At 61.4% G+C, this 11,113-nt stretch overlaps 1 protein-coding gene across 6 annotated transcripts in view; it reads right to left on the reverse strand.

Annotated features, from left to right (window-relative positions):
* The window catches only part of BANP (BTG3 associated nuclear protein), a 116,931-nt gene extending 113,963 nt beyond the window's left edge, over window positions 1-2,968 (reverse strand). The window contains exon 1 of one of the 6 annotated variants that reach the window (XM_059153414.1): window positions 1,722-2,068. The gene's annotated coding sequence lies outside the window, so the exon portion shown is untranslated. Of the gene's footprint in view, window positions 1-1,721; window positions 2,069-2,818 lie in introns of those variants that run through there. The other 5 variants (XM_059153417.1, XM_059153412.1, XM_059153413.1 and 2 more) reach the window with 5 other exon arrangements.
* Between the last annotated feature and the right edge of the window lie 8,145 nt (window positions 2,969-11,113).

An 11,113-nucleotide genomic window follows, 5' to 3' on the forward strand; every position in this document is an offset into this window, starting at 1 on the left:
GCAGGAACACGGGACATCCGCCCACACTGCAACGCAGAGACGGCCACGGGGACAGTGGTCAGGCCACCCACTCCACAGCGGAAGGCATCCATTACCAAGGCCGCAGGGCGGCAGGAGAGCAGAGTGACAAGAACCAGAATGACGAGAATGGGCTCAGGAATACCTGCTCCCAAAAGCAAATGGTACAAAGTTGACCTCTATCCGTTCCACTAAGGTAATTGCATAATAATAAACCCACAAGAAAGAAAATAAGACTTGAGATACTTTGCAAATTTCTCGGCGACTCGAAGGAGCTCAGGAGAGCCAAGGAATCCACAGTGTGGTGCAGCTGAAGGTGGGCTCGAAGCCGACACCAGGGCAGGGCAGGCCAGGCCAGGGCACTCCGCAGAGCGCGGGCTGCGCCTGCTCCCAGAAGCCGGACACGGGCTCAGAAGAGTACGAGAACCCGCCCTAGACCAGGAAGACCATCCCCAAATCAGAGGGGTCCCTCTTCAGCTGTAAGAGCCAGAGGAAAAGGCTCTGCAACCTGGCCCCTGAAATCCCACACAGTAACAGGGTCCCGGTCACCGGAGCGGAGACCTACACGTTTTCAAAACCAGCCCCACAGGCTCGGAACGCTCTGCCCACTTCCTCTTGCCCTAAACAACAATAATTACCAATATTTAAGGAGTCTTTGCCATACGAAGTACAAAGCCAACGCTTTTAAGAAGATGGCGACAATGACACTAGAAGATGTAAGAATTCAAGGAACAAAAGAAATGAAAAAATCCTTTCGGTATCCTCCAAGTCAAGAAGTCGCACACTCCTAACACAAGCAGCTACTGCGGACAACAAAACAAATCAGCTCCCGATGGTCTTCAACCGTGGAAAGGAAAAGCCTAGAACAGCCCTGGAGATAAAGGAAGCCCCCTCCCCAAAATGAGAATGATGTGACCGAAGAGGATAAAAACAAGAGACTCCGTGGGTCAGCCCGAGCCGTCCAACATCAGAAGGACAGAAAGAATAAATCCAGAAGAAATTCCTCAGCGGATGCAAGAGAACGTGGCGGGGCTTCGGGGGAGCCCTCAGAGCCCGTGCAGCGGGACCCCACACCCAGGGCACTCTGAGGACGCCTCCGCGGCAAGCGGGTCCTGCGGTCCCTGGATGGGACTGAAGCACTGAAACTGGAAACGGCGGACAAAGCCAAGACTGAACTCGAGCCCCGAGCGGACTCGGACGCACGGGAAGGTGCGCGGGAACCGGGGCTGACCGACGAGCGACCAATCCCGACTCGGAGGGGGCCGCGGAGAAGAGCGCAGGCTGGAGAGCGGGGACAGTGCCGCTGAGCGTAAAACCCGGGAAGGGTCCCGGAGCAGCACGCAGAGGCAGCCCGGGCCAGCACCGGGAAAGCCCTTCCCGCGGTGAAGCAAGCCGCCCTGGCCGTCGGGGAGCAGCGGGAGTGTCGGACACAGCGGGTCGGGAGGGGGCAGCGGGGTCGGGAAGGACGTCCTCCTGCAGCAGCAGCGTCACCGCCAGCGCCACGGCCCGGTCCGGGCTCCGCACGCAGGAAGACCAAGTCCTCGCGGCCGGGGCGGCGGAGCTGCGGCCCGGCCCAGGCTCGGCCTGGCGCTTCCTGCTCGGCTGCTCGGGGAAGCTCCGCACCGGGCGCCTTTCTCAGAGCACAGACGGCACAGCCACGGAGGCCAGCCCTCGGCCGTGCGTGTCCTGGGCGAGGGTCCTCCCCTGCGCGGGTCCCAGGGACCTCGTCTGAGACACGGGGCAGCGTGCGTGACCCGGGGTCCCCGGGGTGACAACCCTGCGGTGCCCAGCAGTCCGGGCCGCCGCACGGAACCCCTGTTCGCAACGCACGGCCGAGTGCGGACGCAACCCCACGTCCCCCGCGGACACGCGCGTTGACGGCAGGCACAGGCCCGGGGGCCCGGCCGGAGGGCGCACCCGCGGGCAGTCGGGTCGGCCGCTCCCGGCCAGCACCGGCTCCCCCGACCCCACGGCGGAAGGCCGAAGCGCTGGGGCCCGTCGCTCGCGGAGGACCACCGCACCCCTCCGGCGGGCGCCCCTGGCTCCTGCACGAGCCTCCGGCGGCCGCGGGGCGCGCTCCGGGCGGGGCGGCGCAGGGCGGACCGCGAGTCCCCGCCGGCCCACGTGCACGGGCCCCGCACGCGGCAGCAGCGCCTCGGGGGCGCCCGGTCCGCGGACGGCCCCGCCAGCGCTCGGACGGCGCAGGCGACACGGGCCTGCCCCGGGCCAGGGCGGCGCCGCGACGAGCCCCGAGGCAGCCCTCGCGCGGCCCGCGCCCGACCTCGTCCCCGACGCCCGGGGCCCGCCTCCCCCGCAGCGCCCGGCCCACGGGGTGCGCCCGGCCCACGGCTCCCCGGGCACGCGCGGCGGGCGGCGGGGACCCCGGCGCGGGCCTCGCTCGCAGGGCGCCGCCCCCGCGGCCCGACAGGGACAGGCGCGCCCGGCCCCCGCCCGGCCCCGCGGAGCGAGGCGGGCGCGCGGCCCACGGCCCAGAGCGGAGTCGGGGGCGGCGGGGGCGGGGAGGGCCGGGCCGCGGGGGGCGGCGGGGGCGGCGGGGGCGGGGGGGGCGCGGGGGCGGCGCCGGCGGGACCGAGACCGAGGCCGCCGGGGGGCGTCCGGGCCGAGGGCGGCGGGCCGTTGGCCGGCGGCGCAGGGCGTCCGGGCGGGGGCGGCGGGCGCGGGCGCGGCGGCCGGAGGAGGGCGCAGGGAGGAGGGAGGAGGGAGATCTCGCTCTCGCTCTCGCTCTCGCCCCGCGGGAAGGGGAGGCGGAGACGCGACCGGCTGCGGGAGCTGCAATTACCGTGTGGGCTGCGGAATTCTCGTGGTGTTTGTCGCGGAGCTGCGATGATGGCGTCCGTCCTCGCGAGAGAAGCCGCCGCTCTGCGCAGGCGCCGCGCGTCCCTCCCCGCGGCCCCGCCCCGCCTCGTCTGCGCAGGCTCTCCGCGCGGGGCGCGCCGGGCTCCGGGACGCGGCGAGGGGGCGGGGCCTGCCGCCGCGGGCCTCCCGCGCGCGCCTTCGCCCGCGCCGGCGAGCGCCGAGCATGCGCACGCGTCCTCCCGCCGCGCCGCGGTCGGGGCTTCTCCGGGTTGTCCCTTCCCTGCCGTGAGCTCCGTCGTCTCGTCACCCAGGGAGAAGTCGCGTCGGCGCAGCGGGACAGGAATGTGCCATTCCTTCCGTGGCTGGAGGACGAGGGAATCACCTCCCCGCGACGACTACATATCCCGGAGGGCCCTGCGCGACCTGCGAGCGGGGCTGTCTGGGAATCGTAGTCCCCGCGCGGCCGCCGGGCCTGCCGGTACTTGTAGTCTCCCCGTACTCCGTGCTCCCGTCGGCGCGCGCGCGGCTGTGGGACTTGTAGTTGGGAGGAAGGGCCGCAGTGCCGGGGCCGGGTGGGGGCGGGGGCAGGGCCGGCGCGCGGGGCCCCCGGCGTCGGTCCGCAGGGCCCGGCGCTGCGGCGCGCAGGCGTGTGCCCGTCCGTGCCCTCGGCCGCGGTGGCCGTCGGACGCGCTGGCAGCGGCGCGCGGTCCCCGGAAGCCCTGACCCGCGCGCCGGCCCCGCCGTCCGGTGTTCTGGTTCGGGCCGCTGTGTCCCCGAGCTGCCGCGGCCCGCGCGCGGACACCTGCCGGCCGCGTCGTGCGGGCGGGACACGCGGCCCTGCTCCCCGGCGTCCCCGCCCACGGCCCCCGTCGCCGCGGAGAGACCGGACCCCGGCCGGTGACGGGCCGTGCGGCCTCGGGCGACCTTGGGGGGACGCTTCCCTTCAGAAGTGACCTCGGGGGGCCGCCGGGCCGGGTCGTCCCCGGGCTGCTGTGCGGGCGGGCGCCCGAAAACGCTCCGCACGGCGGCCGCGGGGGACCCGGGCGGGGGTCCGGGGCGGGGGAGGACGCGTGGCCCCGACGCCGCCCCGCGACGGCCGCAAGGTCGCGCCGCCGGAAGAAGACGAGGCGGGTTCGCGGTGCGGGACGCGGTCCGGCGGCGGCCGCGCTGGGGGCGGGGCGGGGCCGCACAGACCCGCGCGGGGGCAGGGCCGGGCCGCCCACCGCAACGCCTGCGTCCGCCCCGCCTCGCCCCCAGCGCGCCGGTCCCGCCGCTGACCCCAGGCCCTCGGCGCGGACGTGGGAACGAGCGGGGAGCGCGGCGGACCCGTCGCACCCCCGGACGCCGCCCTGTCCTCTGGGCGGCCGGCGCGGTCCCCGCTCCCTCCCGGCCCGGCCCCTGCGCCCCGCGGGCTCCCGCCGAGTTACCCCCGGGTCGCGCGGGGAAGGCGGTCGCGCTTCTGTCGTCTGTGTGGATGACTCGGCGCCTTCACTCTTCCCCGCGCTGCCCAGGAGGGTCAGGGAGAGGCCGCTGCTGCCCGGACCCACCCCGGCTGATGCACCGAGGTTCTGAGGACAGTGGAGCAGCTGGACATCGGCCGGGACAGCCGTGCACGGAGCGGGAGCTGCTTCCCTCCTGCGGGGGACGCTCCTTGCCGGGCCCTTCCTGCAAAAGTCCCGTCTGGTTTGTTTCGACCCTGAAACAACGGAACGCCTTAATAAGGTGTGGGACCAGGGCGGCCCTGGTCCAGGTCGCATTGTCCAAAGTCACTCTAGCTGCAGTGTTGACAAACGAACCGGGGGTGGGGAGGAAGATGGCTCTGGGGATTTGGAGGAGGCTCTGGGAGGGGTCCGGCACGAGATGATGAAGGCCTGCACTAGGGCGCTCGCAGTGCAGACCGATGTGGAGAAGTGGACAGCGCCAGGAGGTCTCATGGGAGGAGATCAACAGGACTTGACCATAAACCCAGTCCTGGGGACACGGTAAGGGAGGGGGCCTCTGGGATGCCACCTGGGCCTGCAAATACGGAAAATCAGATGATGGAAGTACCATTCCCCGACATGGGGAACTCTGGGCACCGCCAGCCACGGGCTACCACCTGTGGCTGTGGTGACGACCGTGAACAGTGTTTCCTTACGTTCTGTAATTCCTCTCCTACTCCAGGACACCTTTTTCTGCTTCACACAAAAGCATGTGCTGGCAGGAGATCAGGTTAGGGGATGAAATGGACTCCGGGTAATAGAGCCTATAGGACAGTTCAGGGGAAATGGAAAGCAGCAGCACTCGGCTCCCATCAGAGCCTCATCTCCCACCGGCACGGATCCCCCCACAGCCACATATGCCGGTCCACCAGGAGATTTAAGGCCAGGAAGTCCGTCAGCAATGTGGTAGAATCGGAGGTTCCCCATCACACCCCCTCAGCAGCAAACATTTACAAGCCATCCGTGGCTGAAGCCCTCCTGAAACCGCCCTGAGACCCAGCTCTAGCCACTTGTAACCGGTGCAGAAACAGTCCCACCCAGGAACCAGAGGGAAATACACCCACCCCTAATGTGATCTGCTACGTTAATAAAGTGAAAACCATATGATCATCTCAGTAGGGGCAGAAAAGCCATTTGACAAAATTCAATATCCTTTTTGTTAAAAACTCAACACGATGAGGGTCGTGTCTGACAAGCCCAGAGCTGACATCAGACCCCGTGGTGAGAGGTTGAAAGCTTGAACTCTGAGACCGAAAAGACCAGGGGGCCCATTCCACAGAGTCCTAGAAGTTAGGAAGGAAAAGAAGTATGAGTCCTCCAAATCAGAAAGGAGGAACTTAGATTGTCTCTGTTTGCAAATAACAGGATCTTACACTTCGAAGACCCCCTGGAAAAAAACCGTCCTCTTACAAACAGCATGCAAGAATCCTTATGCCAACAAAGAGTGATCTGAAGGAGAAATGAAGAAAACAGTCCCATTTACAATAGCATCAAAATGGCAAAGTAGTTAAGAAAGTTTAACCAAGGCGGTGAACGATCTGCACACTGAAAACGACAGGACACCGGTGGAAGAAGTTGAAGAGGACACACACAGAAATGGGAAGAGTCCCCTTCGTTTGTGGGTCAAAGAATGAATATTGTTAAATGGTCCGTACTATCCAAAACAAGCCTCAACCAACCAAAAAGCTTTTGCACGGCACACCGAAGAGGCGCTCTAAAGAAGGGGAGAAAATGTTTACCTGCCACACGCTTGAGAATCAGTTAATACTCGGCGTGTGTAAGAAGCTCGTACAACTCAATAGCGAATGGAGAGAGAGAGATTGTAAAATGGACAGAGGACCCAAGTGGATGTTTTTCCAAAGAAGACGTACGGGTCCGTGAGCCATCACTGGGTCATCAGGAAAATTCAAATCAAACCTCCAGTAGGTGATCACGCCCCGCCTCTTAAAACGGCTGGCCTGGAAAGCACAGTTGATGACAAGCGCCATTGAAGGTGGGAGAGAAGAAGCCTCACGCACTGTACGCGGGACAGTCACCGCGGAAAACGGTCCCGAGGGCCCTCAGGAAACTAAGAACGGCGCTCCGACCTCGCAGCCGCTTCTGGGTACATGTCCAAACGAGACAAAAGCAGATGTCTGAACGCTGCCGTGTCCCCCTCGGCAGGGAGACATGGAAGTGGGCTAAGCGTCCCCCGACCGGCGGATGGATGAAGAAGCTGTGGCGTAGGTGAAAAGTGGAATATCATTCACCCACCAGAAGGAAGGACGTCCTTCCGTTTGTGACAACGTGGACAAACCGGAGGGCGTCACGCAGAGTGAGGTACGCCAGGCGGACTGCACGGTCTCACTTATACGTAGAGTCCAGAAAAGTCAAACTCAGAGAAGCAGAGAGAAGAGCGGTGGTTAGCGGGGCCCGGCGGGCGGCGGAAGGGGGATCCCAGCGTGGAGACTTCCAGTTTGAAGTGAATGCCTTCGGGGACCTGAGGTCCAGCAAGGGGACCACGCTGACGGGGCTGCATTGTGTCTTTGAGAGTTTCTAAGACCTCGGGTACTCTCGGCCCCAGAACCACCCTAACTGGGTCCGCGGCTGGAGTTGCTGATGTACCTGTGATAAGGCTACCACGGTGTAGACGTGGATAAAACCGTCCTGGGGTTCATCCATCGTACCTCAATAAAGCTGGAAAATGAATATTTTTTTTAAGAAGGTTTTGAGCGATGAGGACTCTGTTCCGTCGCTGCTGCCCGGCTGTGACGTCCCGTGAATCTGGGAAAGCCACCGAAACGTCCTGTGGCTCCGTTCTCCCCCCGCCTCCCGGGAAGTGGGACCGTAAGACCTCACGGAAGTCACCTGTGCGTTCTCGTGCTTTTGAGCTCTGCCCGACGTGCATCCCACTCCCACTCCCACTCCTCTGTGGGGCTCCGGACGGGTAACCTGACCTCCGGGCCCTCTGCGTCATCCGGAAGGTGGGACAGTACACGGTACTTCGCAGATTGTGTCCATCTATGCCGGGGACGTGGGTGCCACTGAGAAAGCGTTAACGGCCACCAGTGCCACCTGGCCCGTAGGTGCCGGTGCTGTGCCTTTGCCTAAGTCACGAAGTAACCCGCTGGTGTGTCTACACTTGGCCAAACCTGCTTGACTGCTTTCCCCACCCCCTCCTTTTTTGTATAGAGTTTAAATACACATCACGTGAACTTAACTGTTTGAACCATGTAAGTGTGCAACGCAGCAGCATGAAGCACATTCCCCGTGCTCTGCCGCCCCTCACTCATTAACTCTTTCCAGAACCTTCTCATTCTGGAAAGGCGGGGCATCCCCTTATCAGTCACGGCCCCTGTGCCAGCCCCAGCCCCGCCAGCCCCTCCTCTACTTTCCGTGTCATAGATTGGCCTGTTCCGGACATTTCGTGCAAATGACATTCCGCAGCATGTGTCCCCTTGAGCCGAGCCCCTTTCACTCGGCGGCACGTGGTCAGGGCGTGAGGTCCGTTCAGGATTCGCGCTGCCGGTTCAGGGACGCTCCGCAGTCGTCGACGCGTCTGGTCTCGCTCATGGGACTCCGCTGCTGCTGTCCCTGATAGCGTTGTTCGTTTAATCCGCTCCTCCAGGGTGAACACGTGGGCAATTTTACTTTCCGGCCTTGCGAGCGCCGCTGCCGGGAACGTTTGTGTGCGGGCGTCTCCGCGCCTCGTCTCTGCAGCGCGCACCGGGTCGGAACTGCCAGGTCTCCCGCTCTCCGCACGTCGGACTTTATGGAAGACGCTGTCCGACTCCCTGAATGACGGGCCTCGCCGTACCGAGGGAGCGAACGCCGACCCCCCGCTCAGAGAGGCCCACGCCGCCGAGAAGCTTCCCAGCTCCCGCTCCCCCGCCTTGTGCGGCTGCCTGGGAAGCGAGTGCTCTGGCCCCGACCGGGCCATCTCGGCGGAGGCCTCGGGGGACAGAGCTGAGCCCTTCCCACTGTGCCCCACCCAGAACAGACACGTGCGAGTTCGGTAACTGCTGTCTCCAGCCACCGCCCCTGGGAGCGCCGGGTCAGACCCAGTAGATAATTGGGGCATCAGCTTCCGTGCACCATTTCTATTCCAAACCAAAATATCGCCTTGTACCGGGGACATGGTTGGAATAGGCGGCCGGCATTTCCCTGCACGGCAGGCGCACTGAGGATGCGCCTGGGTAGGCCAGGGTCACGGGGAGAATGAGGTCACGGCCACGTGCATCACCCCTGCCCTGCCACTCTCCAGCAAGGGAGAACTTCGACGGCAGGCATTATTGCCTGGGCTCCGGGCCCTTCCCCTGCTGGATGGAGACCACGGTGCTCACTAAGTCAGGGCCCTTTGGAACACAGGGGAAGTGCATACGCGCTGAGCAGAGTAAAAGGACCTCACTGAGTCACGGACCGGGGGAGTTTGGAAGGGAGCTTCAGGAGAGAGGAGTAGGAACCACTCGGCCGGAGCAACGCTGTGTTCTCGCTCTTGCTCTCTCTCCTCTAGCCTTCCCTACCCTGGGTTCAGTTTTCTCTCCATTCTTGGGCAAGATCTGAAGAAGCGTTCCCAGCAGCGGTGCACAGTGTGTCTCTTACCAGTTTCACGATCATCGCGGACGGACAGTGCCTCTTACCCTGTGCCTGCAGCGAGCTCCCAGAGCTAACGCTCCCTGGCCCGCGAAGCTCGCCTGTAGATTATTTTCTCTCGGGTCTGTCGAACCTGAGATACCTCAGCAACAGGGGTCCGCTCGACCTCGGATGGCCAGTCCAGCAGGGCCGGTGTCCCAGGGAAAAGTCAAGTGATTATCAGAAGGTGTTCTCAGAGGGAAGTGGCCAGGGGTCCCGTGTCAGGCAGACATACACAGCCCTTGCCCCCCGCACATGAGTCCCAGGGCTCCCAGGAGACCCAAAAGACACGCCTGGGCACACATGAGCAGTGACGTCAATGTTGATGTCGCTCCAGTGGTTCCGCTTTGTTCCCGGAGCCTCTTGATTCATATTTTCTGGGAAGAGAGGCTGTGTATGTTTCAGCAAAGGAGAGGAAATGTCTCCCTTGGGCTCCCGGGCAGCCGTGATTCATTGGTCTTCATCTGACTCCAAATACAGTGTAATTATGCTGGGCAGGCAATGAATATCACAAAAGCACTTAACGTCCTTATGAAAAAGAGATTTCCACTACAAAGTGTCCCCTCGGGCTCCTCAGATCAGGAGAACAGGTTCATAAATCCATAAAATCAGTAAAAGTGTGTGCCCCAAATCGTACTATAAGGAAAATCCGGGGAGAACAAAAGAAGAAGGAAAGGCACATAGGAACGTCCACGTAGTTTCGAGATTTTCGTCCAATCAGGGTTTCTCCCATTTCCTCTTTTTTTCCCAACTGGAATAGAATTTCTTTATGGACAGTGTCTGTGTCATTTGGGGAAGCTTAAAGTCCTCTGGAGAGCATTCGGGTGCATTTCGGGATGGACTTGAATTTCTGTCATGTAAGAATAAAGCCCTGTTTGGTGAGAGCGGGGCCAAGAAAGCCGAGCGGTCTCACGGAGCAGCGCGCTCTCTGCTTTGATCACACACTCCGTTCAGCAAAAAGCCTCTGGCATGCCCTTGAACTCAAGTGTATTTACGAATGAATCAGACCCGTGCATTGGGTATGACAGTGTTTGCTCTATGAAACGTGTACAACAGACAGTACCACCAATGAGAGAGGAAATATAGACAGAAATCCCCGTGTTTTCCTCCTCTACCTGGAAGGACAGTCTGAAATTGGCTCATGGACTGGAAGGCTTAACAAATCCAAAAATCCAAGGGGGCAGGGTGGGGGGGGGGATTGGTTTGCAGGCTGGCAACTTGGGGAGACCTGCAGAACCCAAAGGCAGAGTGCTGGCAGAGCTCTCTCCTGTTCCTGGGGAAGTCTGTCTTTGTTCCAGGCTGGCCTTTGGCTGATTTGGTGAGGCCCACCCACACGGGGAGGAGAATCTGCTTTACTGACAGGTCACCGATTGAGGCATTAATCACGTCCAAAAAAACATCTCCACCGAAACAACCAGAATAAAGTTCAACCAAACACCTCGGCATGGCTCCATGCAACAAATTTTCAGTTCTAGCTGATAATTATAGGTCATACGGAGTCCCCTGACTGTTCACGAGCAAAGGAGATACTAAGGAATTAGAAGCTGTGGGCTTGGATAAACATGCGGCTTTTTGGCTCCAAACACAAGGAGAGTGGGCAAGAAGGGTATGTGGTACCCCGTCTCAAGAGAGTACGTTGGCACAGTGTCACCCATTCCGGTGCATTTATCCATTGACCCCTAGATGTCAGACCCGAGAATTCCCTTCGAAGATGTTCAGTGCGGTGTTAATTATAGACCAAAGTTTCTCTGTAAGGGGAGTGATTTGATAAATTATCGTATATCTTCTAATGGAATATTCTATAGTTCAAAAACAGCAAAAAACACTGACATAGGGGCGCCTGGGGGGCTCAGTGGGTTGAGCATCTGCCTTCGGCTCAGGTCATGATCCTGGGGTCCTGGGATTGAGCCCCCTCGGCGGGATTCTTGCTCAGCAGGGAGCCTGCTTCTCCCTCTCTCTCTGATGCTTCCCCCGCTTGTGCGCGTGCGCGCTCTCTCTCTCTCTCTTTCTGTCAAATAAATAAATAAAATCTTTTTAAAAACTGATGCAAAAACGTATTCATGATAATTATTGACTATATACCTATCCGTGTATACCCTTTAGGTAGGATATGATTATCTCCTGTATTAAAAACACAGAGATCTATATGTAGGATTATTTGTCATGGAAATTTCCAGAAAGTGCCA

This window comes from Mustela lutreola, chromosome 16 (genome assembly GCF_030435805.1).
Source record: "Mustela lutreola isolate mMusLut2 chromosome 16, mMusLut2.pri, whole genome shotgun sequence".
In the NCBI taxonomy this organism is placed as follows: Eukaryota; Metazoa; Chordata; class Mammalia; order Carnivora; family Mustelidae; genus Mustela; species Mustela lutreola.